The 14,925-nt window shown below is 41.7% G+C and overlaps 1 long non-coding RNA gene across 1 annotated transcript; it reads left to right on the top strand.

Annotated features, from left to right (window-relative positions):
• The first annotated feature begins 2,320 nt into the window (after positions 1 to 2,320).
• LOC122998342 lies at positions 2,321 to 14,144 on the top strand. The gene is made up of 4 exons (XR_006407398.1): positions 2,321 to 2,683; positions 4,935 to 4,937; positions 9,425 to 9,434; positions 14,132 to 14,144. It is a non-coding gene; the product is annotated as an uncharacterized LOC122998342 (long non-coding RNA).
• The last annotated feature ends 781 nt before the right edge of the window (positions 14,145 to 14,925 follow it).

Genomic DNA, 14,925 nt, shown 5'->3' with positions numbered 1-14,925 from the left:
TTCCTCCTGTTCATACTGGCTATTAGAGTTAAAGATCCCTTTCAAATGTGCTTTCAGTGTAAGTGATGAAGGGCAAAATCCACAGTGTGTCCACACAGTCATATTGTTCAAAAATGCATTTAAAAATTGAGCTGATGCTTATATGAGGATTCAGCAGTCTGAGCTAGTCATATCAAGTGGATATCTGCCACATTACAGTCTTTTTAGCATCAAATTCCGTCTTTGTGTTCCATTGGACAGTGTTTCCCTGTTGAGCTGTGGTGGAAGTATAATAAGGATTACTTCATTAGTAATCATTACTTACATTGTAAGTGCATTATGAAGGGATCTGCTAATAGTCAGTATGAACAGCAGGAATAATTATAGCAAGAAAAACCTGTTTCAATGTTCATTTGGGCACCTGACTGTCATTTTAAGACAGACTTGAAAAATCTAGGACCCATCCTTCAAACATCAAGAGCACTGGTGAATAAACTGTGGTATGGCCTCTCCTTGTTTGGCCATGCAGTAAATCATAGTCCCAAACAGGGCTAGTCTACATAAATACTGATATGAGTGATGTACAGTATATTAATACTCCTGAAAACCTGTACCAACAAAGATGGGAAACACTACAAACTATGTTTATTACCATAAGCATTACCATACAATAAAGCACACAGAGTACAAGTACACAGTCTCAAACACCAGCAATTAGTCCCATCTGCAGAGGAACACCCCGGCAACAAACAACAACAATACAATCTGCTTTTCCCCACATTAATTCTTTTTTAATGGCAAAAAACATGGTGCTCACCTAAGATATTTCACACTGGGGCAAAAACTAGAACCTTCATCTTATCAGCACTGAGCTGTAGAAAATTTTCTGCCATCCAGTATTTAATAGTGTTAAGAAAGTCTAGGAGCCTAGTTAACCTAAAAGCCTTATAAGGTTTGAATGAAAAGTGGAGTTGGATATCATCTGCAAATAAATGATAAGCAACATCAAATCTGTTTATGATACATCCCAAGGGCAGCAAATATAGAGAGAATAACAGGGCCCCCAGAACCAAACCCGAACCACAAGGCAGTGGAGAGGAATCTGACATAAAGTCACCAGTAGAGATGATAAAACGTCTGTCAGAAAGATAAGATATAACTCAGTCGTCAGTCGTAACGTCTTTATCAGGATATGATGGTCTACTGTGTCGAACACAGAACTGAGGTCAAGTAGTACTAGCACAGAAAAATCACATCAGAGGACATTAAAATGTCATAAGAGACCCTCAGAAGAACAGTTTCTGTAGAGTGCTGTTTCTGAAACCCAGACTGAAATTGATCATAAATACTATGCCTCTCCAACGCAGCAACGAGTTGCCACGACCTTCTCTAAAATTTTTGACAAAAATGGGAGTTTAGATATGGGCCTATAGTTCTTGGGCAAAGCAGGAACTAAGTTGGATAGTAGCATACTTAAAATAGGAAGGGACACATCCTGCAGACACTGAAGAATTGACAATAGCTGATACAGTGGTGCCAATAATTGGCAAAACTTTTAAAAATAGAGAAGATGGTATTACATCCATTGGCCTGGAAGATTCTTACAAATGATACCTTTAAGGGAATCTTTAAACTCAACAGAAATAGTGACTTCATTTATATCTTGATATGGCAAGGCAAGGCAAGGCAACTTTATTTATAGCACATTTCATACACTGGGGCAATTCAAAGTGCTTTACAGAGTAATATAAATACAGCAAAGGTAAAAGATTTACAATTAAAAAGTGCAAAAGTAAAGGCAAGATATACAAAAGATAAAATACTTAAAAATAAATAAGTGCAGTTCAAATCAAGAAAGATAAAAAAACACAACAAATACTCCCACTGTTAGATGCACAATTAAATTAAATTATTATTAAAAAAAAAAAAACAATTAAAATGAAGGCTATTTAAAAGCTAAGATAAGATATGTTTTTAGCCATTAATAAGAAGTGTAAAATAGTTAGAAAGTTTTTAGCTTCGACTTGAAAGTGGTCGGAGTCAGGGCTTGTCTAATATCATCTGGGGGGTTATTCTGGGTATTGCATAACAAAAAGCTGCTTCACTGTGTTTTGTACGGCTCCTAAAAGGTTAATATGGCACAAGCCACAGAGATGCATTTGGGCCCAGAGCCACAGAGTGATTTGTAGATGAACAACAAGATTTTGAAGTCAGTTTGCTGAGTGACTGGTAGCCAGTGTAAGGATTTTAGAACTGGTGTAATGTGGTCTTAATTTCTAGTTTTTGTCAGGTCCCTGGTAGCGGCATTTTGAATAAGTTGGAATTGCCCAAAAGCTTTTTTTTGAAAGCCCTGTGAACAGACCATTGCAGTAATCCAATCGAATGAAAATAAAGGCATGGGTAAGCCTTTATAGGTCTTGCTTGTACATTATTCCTCTGACTGTTGCTATATTTTTAGATGGTATTAAGCTGATTAAGTTACTGATTTCATGTTACTATTGAAATTTAAATCTGAGTGCAGGATAATGCTAAGATATCTGACTTGACTTTTAGTTTTGAGAGACAGGGAGTCAAGGTGCAAGCTGACATTCTGTCTTTCTCTCTGTGCTCGAGAGACAATTATTTCAGTCTTATCTCTATTTAGTTGAAGAAAATTTTGGTGCATCCAGTAATTGATTTGTTTGATGCAGTGACAGAAATTCAGGTCCAGTTGCCTGGTGTAAGTGATATGTAGATTTGCATGTCATCTGCATAATTATGGTAGGCTTATTATTTTGTATAATTTGACCTAAAGGAAGCATATAGAGATTAAACAAGAGAGGTTCCAAAATGGAGCCCTGTGGAACCCCGCAGGTCATGACCATCTGCTCGGACACACAGTTTCCAATGGAGACAAAGTACTTTCTGTCATGAAGACATGACTTGAATCACTTAAGGACATCTCCAGAGAGTCCCACACAATTCTTTAATATTTCTAATAGAATTGTATTTTCCACAGTGTCAAAAGCATTGTTCAGGCGAATGTCATTTAGCACCTATATGAGTGCAGTCTCAGTGTTGTGATGGAGCTGAAATCCTGATTGAAAGTTATTAAAGCAATTGTTCAATGTTAAAAAGTTATTAAGTTGTTGGTGAACAACTTTTTCAATAACTTTACCTAAAAACGATATTGATATAGACTGTTAGTTATTCAGTATAGTAGCATCAAGAATGCTCTTCTTTAGGAGAGGCTTAATGACTGAAGTTTTCAAGGGCTTTAGAAAAATTCCAGACAGGAGAGAATTGTTAACTATAAATATTAGTTCTTTCATCAGGTTGCTCAAAACTGTTTAAGCTTCCTTAAACAGTTTTAGTAGGTAAAATATCAAGGCAACAGGTGGATGAATTGAGATTGGATACAATTTCTTTGAGTGGTTTGTTGTCAGTGGGATTAAATTGTGTCATGCCTACCAAGTTACTTCTGGGAGACTGTGGTGATGATGTTTTTTTTGTTTGGCATTGAGGAGATAATAATATTTCTGATGCCTTGAATCTTTTCATTAAAAAAGGATGCAAACTTGCTGAATTTGCTGGTAGAGACTAGTTCCTGGGATATTGGAACCAGAGGGTTAGTTAACCTGTCAATGGTAGCAAATAAGATGCATGAGTAATTACCGCTCTTGTTGATGATTTCCGAAATAAAATGATTGCCTAGCACTTTTCAAGTTCAGACTGTAAATATGTATTTTTTCTTTATAGATGTCAAAGTGAATCTGGAAGTTTGATTCATGCCATTTTCACACGGCTCTCCAGCCCTCCCTTTTCTGGGCCCTTACAGACTGAGAGTTTCTCCATGGTGTCTTTTGCTTACTAACGATGAATTTAACCTTAGCAGGAGCAATGGCATCAATTACATTCCAAATTTTAGATTGAGGATGTTCAGTAGATCATCAACATGATTTGAAGCTGGGGCAGTTTCAGATCTGATGGCTTCCATATAAAGTGCCCTGGTATTCTCATTAATGTACCTTTTTTAACAGTTTCAGATCTAATGTTGATTTTTGGTGTAATAGACAGATCAAAGAATACACAGAAATGATCTGATAGAGCAACATCAAACACAGTGACATTTGAAATGTTAACACCCTTAATAATAACTAGATCTAGAATGTGTCCTCTATTATGGGTCGGCTCTTTCACATGTTGAGTCAGATCAAACGTGTCAAGTATGGCAGAAAGTTCTATGGCATTTTTTTCACTGACATTGTCTATGTGTACATTAAAATCACCCCTAATGACTACACAGTCAAATTCAGTGCAGATAATTGAAAGCATCTCAGTGAAATAATCAAGGAAATGTGGAGAGTATTTTGGTGGCCTGTATATGACTATATGTAGAATACATGGAGAGAATTTAATTTCCATTTTTTTATTCAAAGGATGAGAACTCTCCAATGATAACGTCTTACAAAGGAACATATCCCTAAAAAAGTCAGAAACACCCGGTCCTTTATTGTTCTCTTGTACTTCAGACTCAAACATGATATTTGGTGGGGTGGATTCAATAAGGACAGCATTCCCATTCTTGGTGTCCAACCAAATGTCTGTTAATAACATAAAATCAAGCTTGTAAAAGGTAAAATCATCGATTAAAAGTGACTGGTTAATCAGGGCCCTAATATTAAATTTGTTGGAGCAGGGCCTGAGATACTTGGCTTACAGGGAATGTGAATCAAATTTGTAGGATTGGAAGATTTTTACTGTGACCTTCTTATCTAATCTTTGTCTTGACACTGTTGCTATTGTATTGGGGAGGTTGTTTTCTCCCAGGTAGAGGGTAGTCCTACCTGCAAGGGGGAACTAATATGGTTTGTAGGGGAGGGAGTGGTTTTGCTGGTGGAGACCTGAAGTGACCAGGAGTGGATGAGGTCATGTGGTAAAAGGTGAGGGAGAGTAAAATAAATTGTCAGTTAAAGTGAGTGAGCCTAGGCCATTGGGCGGGATTCCATCATGATGGAAGAAGGCTGGGCATTTCCAGAAGAGGTTAAAATTGTCAACAAAAGCTTTTTGTGAACTGTACAGGTTAACTGCAGCCAGGTAGGGAGGCTAAGAGTGCAGCAAAATTGGCCCACACTGGGGTTGACTGAGGAGATGGGACTGGAGATAAAGATCCATTTACCATTGACTGTGAGGGAGTCAAGGAGTTTGCTGAAGTCACGTTTTAGTATTTCTGAGGTCTGACTGAGAATGTCATTGCAGCCGACATAGTTGACAATATCCTGGGCGAGGGGGTGCTCAGCCAGGATGCTGGGAATCTTTTCTAGGATATCAGTCACCACAGATTTGATGAGCGTGGGTGGACGGAGAGGGGGGGCAGAGCCCCACATGGCACTGGTCTAAAGTGTGGTATGGAGTGGCGAGCCCTGGGGCAGGAGGAGTGTCCAAGTATGGCTGGTGCAGGGATCAGAGGTGACAGTGAGCTATGGGACCCACACGAGGGAAGGGGAGATGGAGGAGGAGGCTGGGATTCCCCAGCCAAAGGAGGAAAGTCACGCAGGTTGAGGATGTCAAATTTATTTTCCAGCTGGATGTCATAGTTAGGAGGTGTACGAGAGGAGCTTCTCCCTCTGTGTGACAGGGAGCAGTGGCATCAGGCCACAGGTTATGTCTGTTTGTGCTGGGCTGAAAATGATGGTGTCCATGAATTTCTCAGCTTCCTGGGTCTGGTAGCGTTTGGAGATTCTTCCTTCCAACTTTGCATCTTATCAGCAAGATGGCCGCAGCTGATTCAGCCAGATGAGGAGGTGAGTGGAGCCATGGGTTATAGATGGGGTGGCTGGGGAACAGAAATAGAAAGGAGGCCAGTACAAGGGCTAAAAATGCATAATCATAGGTTAGCAACCAGCTATGGAGGGTAGCAGCTGCTAGCAGGGAGGTCTAAGGCACTTACACTCAGAGGCTCCAACCCGGAGCCCGCAGTGTTGATATGGTTTAAGCAGAGGTTACCCATAGAAACAACATCAAGCAGTGAATCTTACTGACACAAGCCCAGCAAGTGGACCCGCTGTTAAAATTAGGCTTCAGTTGGTAGTTGGTGTTGGTACCGTCTCGAAACCCAGTATCTACAGTCCCCTGTTGGCTAGCTAGCTCCCTTGCTAAAAACAAGCCGGGTTATGCTAGCTGCAAAGTTTGTGTCAGGTTGCCCTGACCAGGAAACTTATTACTTAAAATCTGAGCATCTGATAACTAAAATCTTTTATCTTGTTAAAACAAATAGGTAAAACAACAAGAATTTAAAAGTGTAGTGTAAAATGTGACTTAAAACTGGATAAAAATGTAATTTTATGACAGAGCTTCTGACAAACAAAACACAATGCCAACCTGTATTAATATGTATTAATATATATTAATGATATGTATTAATATTGACTGAAAACAAATATTGTGATTTGTTTTTTTTTTCTTAATCACCCAGCAGCCTTAGCTGTGATAACACAAAATCAAGCTGTTTGATCTTGTGTGACTCCTTTGACTTTACCATCGTCTTTTCAGGGAAGGACATTTCACTCTTTTGTTTCAGTGAGACACATTTGTTCTCTGTCCAAATGTTTGACTGAAAAGAGAACACTTAATTCCACAGGATGAATAGAAATTTTTCATACTAAAGTGTCCCCAGTAAAAAAGTACAAACTGCAAAAAACATTTTTTTACATTTTTTGAGAGACTTTAATATTGCAAATGATGCTGGTGTTTTTTAAAAAAAGCCACACACACACACACACACACACACACACACACAAAATATGTAATTTTAAGAGTAAAAAAAAATCACAGGGTGCAATATAGACAAAGAACACAGAGTATATAGGAAGTTAAAGAACAACCGAGTGGTGGTGAGCATAATGCGTGTGTGAATGTGAATGTGTATGGGAGTCTCATTGGATTAAAGGTCTATTGTACTGAGGTAAAAGCCCCCAGGGGCTTTCATTTGGGGACAATTTAGGGTCTTTTCTTTGCAAATGAAATTATTCCCTTCCGTTGGAATGTGAGATTTTCATAAAGACACTGTTTTCTCTCTATCAACTGCACGCAGCTCCATCTTATTGTTTGCTATGTATAAGCATTGTAATCATAGGTATAGCTATTGCTCTGAGTTTTGGAGCCTCTCCATACAAGCTAGCGTCTTCCAAGTGTCAATAGGAAATCTCAGTCCTCTTTATCAACATGTAGATTAGAATATATTGAGCGTCTAAACCCACACTTGCATACAGCCTCTATCACATAGCTCATGGAGAGATGCCATAAAAGCACTGGGAGTAACTGAGGGAACATTTCTCTCAATAGTGTGTGGATCCTGTGCAGTATAGGCTGGTCACAACAGGCCGCTGTTCCTCTGAACACAGACTGGATTTACAGCCTCCAGCCTTACAGTTATATGTCAGTAAATGTCACGCATAATGCTGATTACATGTTTTGACTTGAATGTACATATAGTATTCGATGCATTTTATATCTCCTAATGTATCCTGTCTTTAGAGACGTTTGGAATCTAAATGCATATAGTTCACATCTACACTACCATATAGGTTTTGAATCTCATTCTATCAAATTCAGCATATAAGCCTGGTTATTCAGCTCCCTGTTACTTGGTGCTGCTGCTGGCCGTTTGGGTGCCCTAAGTGTAATTGGTGGTGACCCCCCACCCGCCTCAAAAAAAAAAAAAAAAAAAAATCACACAAATATTTAGAAGTGCAATCTTCTTTTATTTTCCTTATCAATGTTACAAAGAAGAAAACCAGAACTACACAATAACAGTATATATTGCAGGCAAAAAACTAAAAAAAACAAAAAAAAATAAGAATGAATAAAAAACCCAAAGAATTATATTTTCATTATCAATGTTACCATTATTGTTAATAATAATAAAATAAATACATATAATTAAATACGACAAAACATTAGAATATAGCACTGTGAAGCCCATACCCTTTAAAACTAACCGGGCTGAGGTCAGAAACACCTCAGTGCCATTTAGCTAGCAGTTTATACTAAATACTATGTAATTGCATTTCAACATTGTTTTGCTATACAACAGATGGAGAGAATATGGCTTAGCTAATGTTATATGTATGTAAATGAGTAGATCTAAGGCAATAAATCAGCCAACGAGCGGTAGTGGCAGAGTCTGAGACACAACAGGATTGAGTTTGAGACCAGAGGCATCTGGATCCGAGGTTTGATTTGAGCGCTACAGCCAAGCTACTTTGTTCAGTTCATATCGAGTACTGGGACTGATAAAGACAACTTCTCTTGCTGGTTCACTCTGCTGTGAGAGTGAATGTGAGATGGACAGTTGGTGGAGATAGTAGTATGGGTTATATATGGTAGTGTTGGGTTTTGGTTGATGGGATTTAAAGAAAACTGTTGGGTCTGGAGGTGTGTGTGTGTGCATTTGTGTGCATGTTTTTGCTGGCTGGGGCTCGGCTTGGCTTTTGGGAGTGAGTATTGGCTTCTTCTTTTTGACAGGCCCTGTCCGTTGACTAGGGATCCTTTTCTCATTAAGCCCCCTCTCCCTAATCCTCCCTCCCGTTTGAAACCCAGTCCACACCTCTCCTCCATCCAGAAAATAGAAGAAAAAAAAAAACACTGTTTGTCAGAAGATGCTCTCACTCTCTTTGCCTTAACTCTCTTGCTCTCCCTCCCTTCTTCCTCCTCCGCCCCTCCATCTCCACCTTACCCTCTCCCTCTCTTTCTTTCTTTTCTCTTTATCAATGAATATACTACTCTTGACACTAAAGACTTAACATCAAATGAGCTTGGAAATCCATTTTCACACTTTTGGCTGCCCATTCCACAGCTTTGTTTTTTTTTTTTTTTTTCTATTTCAGAAGAGGCGAAGTAGAGAGAGGCTCACAGACTCAGACTTGCCTTTGTTCATCTGCCCTCTGGCCCTCGGTGCCCGGGCGGCTGGTACCATCGGGAGACGGCTAGAGGAGATCAAACGGGCAGTGGCGAGGAGCGTCGGTACCTGGCCCCTGAAGATGCCCCCTGGCACTCGCAATTAAATCACCCAGCTCGCAAAAAATTTCCTGGTACCGTCAATCAAAATAATTTACCCGGGCACGGTGGCTTTCTTAAAGGCACACCGCTGCTTTTCTGACGGGGCCTGTCCACTTAATTTCAAAGCTCTTTATTCAAATCAGGGCCGAGGAGGAAGTGCCGGCAAGCACCGCAACCGGGATTCTTATCCTCTAGCCTGCAGTTGTCTTCAAAAATAATGTGAAGGAGGGGGGGGGACGGAGGAAAGGAGATAGAGGAGAGAGAAAAGAGGCGCCCGGTGAGGCAGCGTGTCATTTGAATAATATGCTGGACACTTTCAATCTCCCAGAACATAAGAGGGAAGGTTTTAATGCGCGGGGTGCAAGGAAGCACACATAGTGCCCCTGGTCGCCTCGGTAGAGAGCAGTTAAAAAGATGTGCGTCGAAGTCAGATGGAGGTTAAACTCAAAAGTTGTGGTGACCAAAGAAGCAGGCTGAATTCGAAAACAACACCAATGCTCCTCTGTGTTGATGTGTTCTGTGTGAGCATGTCTGTGTGTGTGTGTTAATATGTGTCCTTTCAGCTTAGGCTTGTCTTACTCATCTGAAATCATGTGTTATCCACTGTAAACATAAATAAGACAGCAGTAAACATCATAGTTGCTTTCAATTACCTCAATAATGTTTCTATATCACTAACAATAATGTCTTGGAAATGAACAGGAATCAGTTTTCCATCATTTATCCCTGTTAAATACACTTCCCACCATCCCTTCCTATTTCTTTCAGGTGTTTGCAGCCTTTAATCAAGGATTGATTGGTGAGTGATGACTGACAAACATCTCACAAAAGTATTGTACCTTAAAAATCAAATGTGGCCTCTATCCATTCATATTTCCTGTAATAAGTGACAGCATCTCGCCATTCACCGGCTCTCCTGCAGCCCTCTTTGTTCTATGGAAGGACTCTGGCCATTGTTCTATTATACTGTGTCCTCATGGCATAAATCATAAGACGTCATCCGCCTGTGCAGATGCATTCTCTGAGAATCTTAGAAACAGCAGGGTGCATCTTAAAGGCTTTTGTGTTGGCCTGACAGACAGCAAGGTATTGTTACCTGATTTAAACAAAGGTGGGTTTTCATGTTTTCTGTGTATTGTGTGTGTTTTTTTTTCTCTTCCTCTGACTGCTAGAGAACATGGAAGCTCATTGAGATTGCTGAGTTGGGTGCTCAAGAGACTGAGGGGGAAAAAGCCAAGCTTGTGTGTTATTCTGAAATGCTGGCGTCTCAGTCAACATAAGCATGCCTTGTCATCACCTTGCTTTGCATATAAACCCCTTGAACGCTGTGTTTTATAATGCGCTCCAAGTCTGCAAGACAAGTTTTCCAGTGACCTCTCCTCGTGTCCTCACAGCCAGTGGAGGAGAGAAGGGAGTGGCGGTAATTGATGGGAACATTCCAGGCTTGTGGGCAAATACCCCGGGGGAAAAACTTGAAATAATGACCAAAATATTTTTTGACATGTTAATTAAATGTCAAACCACAATGGTGAATGCACTGCAGATGGTATACTTTCAAAGCAAGGTAGAGTAATCAGATTCTTTGAGTCGGTCCCTTTTTCTTACCGTGAGTGCCTTCTCTTTTTTTTTTTTTTTTTTCTTCAGAGGAAATAACAGTGCAGCCAAGCCTGCGTTTTTCTTCTCCCTGCGAGTAACTATCAAAAAAGAGAAATTCATCACTGACATGGAAAACAATGAAATCTGCAGTTCGGAGACTATTTTTATCTAAATATACACTTAAATACATTTAACTGACCAGGAGGGGAGTATACAGTGGCTTCCAATAAACCAAGATAAAGCACTGCAATGGTACTTTGATTTGAGCGTCTTGGAACTGAAAACAAAATGGACTCTTCTATAAATCATGATAACGCTGTGACTGCAGGGAGAAAAAAGAAGGGGGGCGGTTATTCGAATGCAATAAGAGATAAAAAGTAGGGCGTTTAAAAAGTGAACTCCATTGTCATGGTATGGAGAAAAAAAGGAGAACTCTCGAGGTGAGAGTGGTTTGCATACATTGGCAAGAGATTGGTATGTGTTTGGGAGGTTGCCAACAGCTCGTCAAAGTTGAGTTATGAGCTTTAGAGAGGTGGAACTCATGAAACCGGGCTGGGCCCTAAGCGAGTGCCCCGGGGCACCCCTTGGCACAGACATCAGAGTCACTGGACAAGGCGTTGAGACAAAAAAACCTGTCTGTGGTCAAATAAAAGACATCAATGTCAACCTGGCTCCGCTGTTCCAGCTGGGTGTAATTGACTGCGTGGCCCGTAATTATAGACGTAGAGGCATTTCTTCAAGAGGTGGACAGCTTTGGAAATTCTGCACCATTGACTGTACAAGGAAATGATGTGCAAGTGGACATAAATTGCACTTTGTAGCAGCAGCTCTGCATAATCTTTGACAGACTGAACAGAGCATATAATAAAAGCCTTCTTCCTTAGATCAAGTCAGTGCGTTAAACAGGTGGTTAGAAACTGTTGGCAACTACTCAATAAACTGAAATTCTTTTCTTTCTGTCCTTACTTAAGAGTGAACCAATAATGAGGTAGCAAATAGTACCTTTTTAGCCTGAGGGAGTGAAAGTCCATATGTGTTGGTATGCGGAATATGGAAGAAGATGCTGAAAGACCTGTTGTATCAGAAAACCTTGTGTGACAGTCTGAATCATGTCTCCATGAGTGAAATGTTCACTCAAAACTGACTGGTACAATCTGAGCAAAACTTGGTTCCATCAGATTAGAAACTGGCCATAATTTTTATCACATTTATACATATAACCCTAACCTGGTGATCCAGTTTAGGTTTAAAATATTTACCTCTGCCCTGCTTACTACAAGTTGAAGTAAGGACACAGTTCTAGCCTGTGGGAGGAACGAGTGAGGTCACAGGTGCTGGAAATGAAAAGCTTACAAACAGCACACCATCACGCTGCGATTATAAGGTGTTGTTCCCTTTTAAACCCCTCTCCTTGAAGCTGTGGGCAGGGTATTCGAGATGTGATGGTGAGTCCCCATCTCTCTGTTCTACGGTAGCTTTCAAAGGCTGGCGGGGGGGGGGGGGGGGGGGGGGGGGGGGGCAGCGAGGTGTGCGTGTGTGTATGGGTGGGGGTGGTGGTGGTGTTGGGGTTGCTTAAATCACATCCTTCTGAGGCGAAGCCCACTGTGCCTTGATGCCTCAGAAAGGGCAGGGTTGCTGAAGCGTGTTACTAATTAACAGAGAGCCAAAACACTAGTGTGCGGCCGTTAGCACAGAAAGAAATCAGATCTCTTTGGATTTTTGTTATTCATTCCTCCTTACGAGGGCTCAATCAAACACATTTAAGGCACCTTGCTGGGCCAGTTACACTCCAATCTATTGCGGCTGTGTGGATCTATAGCACTAATAACATTTGGGGTGTAATCATGCATACACGTATATTTTAGTCTCCCTTCAATCGGCAGGATGGAGTTGTAGCAGCTAATGTATTCACAGTCAGACCAACTGCCGTTCGCAACAAAGGGGGGAAAAAGCTGGACTTGCTTGAGTAACCATAATAATTGGAAAATGATTTTGATAGCCTGAAACAATCTAATATATTACAGAATTTTATTAAAATAATATCAAATCAAATTAACTGCTATTCCATAATGAATTAGGTAACAAGTTAGGCAGATATTAATCGCTATCCCCTCCCTTAGGCCAGAGCAGACTGGGAGAGAGGATGAGGGGGTGATGAGGGAGGGGTGTGAGGCAGGATGATGGGAAAGAGGGATGGAAGGATGGAAGGAGTGAGGGAGGGGGGAATAGGGGTTATTAACTTGGCTCTTGCGGCTTGTTAGAACTCAGCAAGGAAGGCAGTAAGTAAACTCCTCCAGGAGGTCTAGACTTTTCTTGCATCTTCCTCCCTCTGTTTTCCGCAGTTTCATTTGCCATAATTTCATAACAGTTCTCACTCTTTCTTGCAGAGGAGGGTTTATCTCTGTGAGAAAGGTATACAGCCGTAGCCCACCTACATCCTTCCCAGACAAAGTTTGATTGGCTGCCTGAAACAAGCCCCCTTAAATGGACCTGTAATTAGGCTGGCGTGCCATGACTTCATACAGGGCTGCTGTTACTCACTGTGGCTCCCCTTACTGGCATCTCTGTGGATGCCTATGGGGGCCTTGCAGGCCCTTCATCTGGGCGACGTGGTTTTTAATCAAGTCCAGGTCCGAGTCCTTTGAAATCATAATCAGATGCCTGGCTGGCTGAGCCGTGCCAGATATTTAATGTATCAGGCCCGTGCCAGCTCTCCCTTCAGCACGGCAAGTCTCCCCTTAATTCCATCACGCCAATCAATTACTGCGCTCACGGACTCTGGGCCAGTGAAATAACCAGTTGCAGTACTCTGCGCACAAGCTTAATGCCGTCTGCTCTGATATTATGGCTCGATGCAGTGTTTTCACAGACCCAACCACTGACTTTATGAAGAAATTACCTAAAGACTTTAGAGAGAGAGGGATGGTGAACTCTTTGCCCCTCTTGCATTGCTGTGTCTGCGGGGATTAAAGGAGGAAGATAACCAAAAGGACGGCATTGCTGATGACGTTCTCAGGAGTGGCACAAGGCTGACGAACCCTTATCCTGAGCTACTGTAGCACTAATAGATGAGGCTTAACCTAGTCCAGAGGATCCAAGGGTTTTGTCAATTTAGGATCACTTTACCAGGATTTCAGCGGTGTGGCAGCATGGATTATCATTTGCGGCCTGCGGCACGACGGGGGTATCTGCCCCCGAACCCGCGATAATGGGGGTCTGCTCTCCCAAAGGAGATAAGACGAGCTACTTATCGAAGACATTGCAGGTGTTCGCAAAGTCAATTGCGGGTGAAAGGCGAACAACTAGTGGGGATTTCGGCGTCGTGTGAGACGCTCTCCCGTTGAGCCGTCTTCCCAAAGAGGCTTCAGATACAGGAAGGGAGCGAGGGAGGTGGGGGGAGGAGGAAGAGTCCTATGCTGACAAGATTAAACAAGCCCCCAATGAAGACTCGCGGTATCACACGTCACAGAGAAGCAGAATTTTCGGCATGTCGTCAAACTTCCCAAGGAGAGGAAAGCCCAGCAAGTTTTTCCCTGAGAGCTGGGAGGAGGTGTGGATGTGGAAGCATTTGTTTAACCTGATATGTCCAAGAAGAAATCCCTCCTTTAACCACACTTCAATAAAGATCCGAGGAGTTGCGAGAGACACATCACCCCTGACACCCACAACCGCCAGCCTCCACTCCCAGCCTGAGGAAAGATGCCAAAGAAATACAAAACAACCCACTTTTTTATTTTTAATTACTAATTATTTCAGGGAGGCTTTAATGGCTTTATTTTAGCTGTCACAGTCATCAGAGAGAGAGGGAGACAGAGCGATGGAAAGAGAGGAAGAGAGGGAGGCAGGATTAGGTTTCTCCTGGGGAAAGCAGGGAGGAGGGAGGACAGCTCGTTCCTGATCCAGGGGGTTTTCAGGCCAGGGGGGCGACAGCTGCACTGTCTTTAGCCTGGATTTGAATTTGAATTCTATCTAACGATGCAGCGCCGGCGAGGACTTGGCATGGCAGTCTGCTAATCTCCCAGACACAAATGCCTGGGCTTTTCTTGTGTGCCCTCGCCGAGATTTGAGTAATTAAAGTTAAATTGAAGGGAATAAAAAATATCCTTCTTGTACCCGGGCTGTCTTGCTAATGCCAAGTGTGAATAGTCAGGTTTGTCCTCAGAACTATAATCCCCAACGCTATTTCTCTTCTCTTTTTCTCTCCCTCTCTCTCTCTTTTTCTCCTCTCTCTCTTTAAAAAGCTGAGGTGCCGCCAAGTTTTCGCAAGCTCTAAAGACAGTGATAAGGCGAGGGCGAGGGCCACAGCCTTTC

The sequence above is a fragment of the Thunnus albacares genome, chromosome 15, assembly GCF_914725855.1.
Source record: "Thunnus albacares chromosome 15, fThuAlb1.1, whole genome shotgun sequence".
In the NCBI taxonomy this organism is placed as follows: Eukaryota; Metazoa; Chordata; class Actinopteri; order Scombriformes; family Scombridae; genus Thunnus; species Thunnus albacares.
The sequence above is the reverse complement of the archived record's forward strand: the minus strand, read 5'-3'. Positions and strand labels throughout refer to the sequence as shown.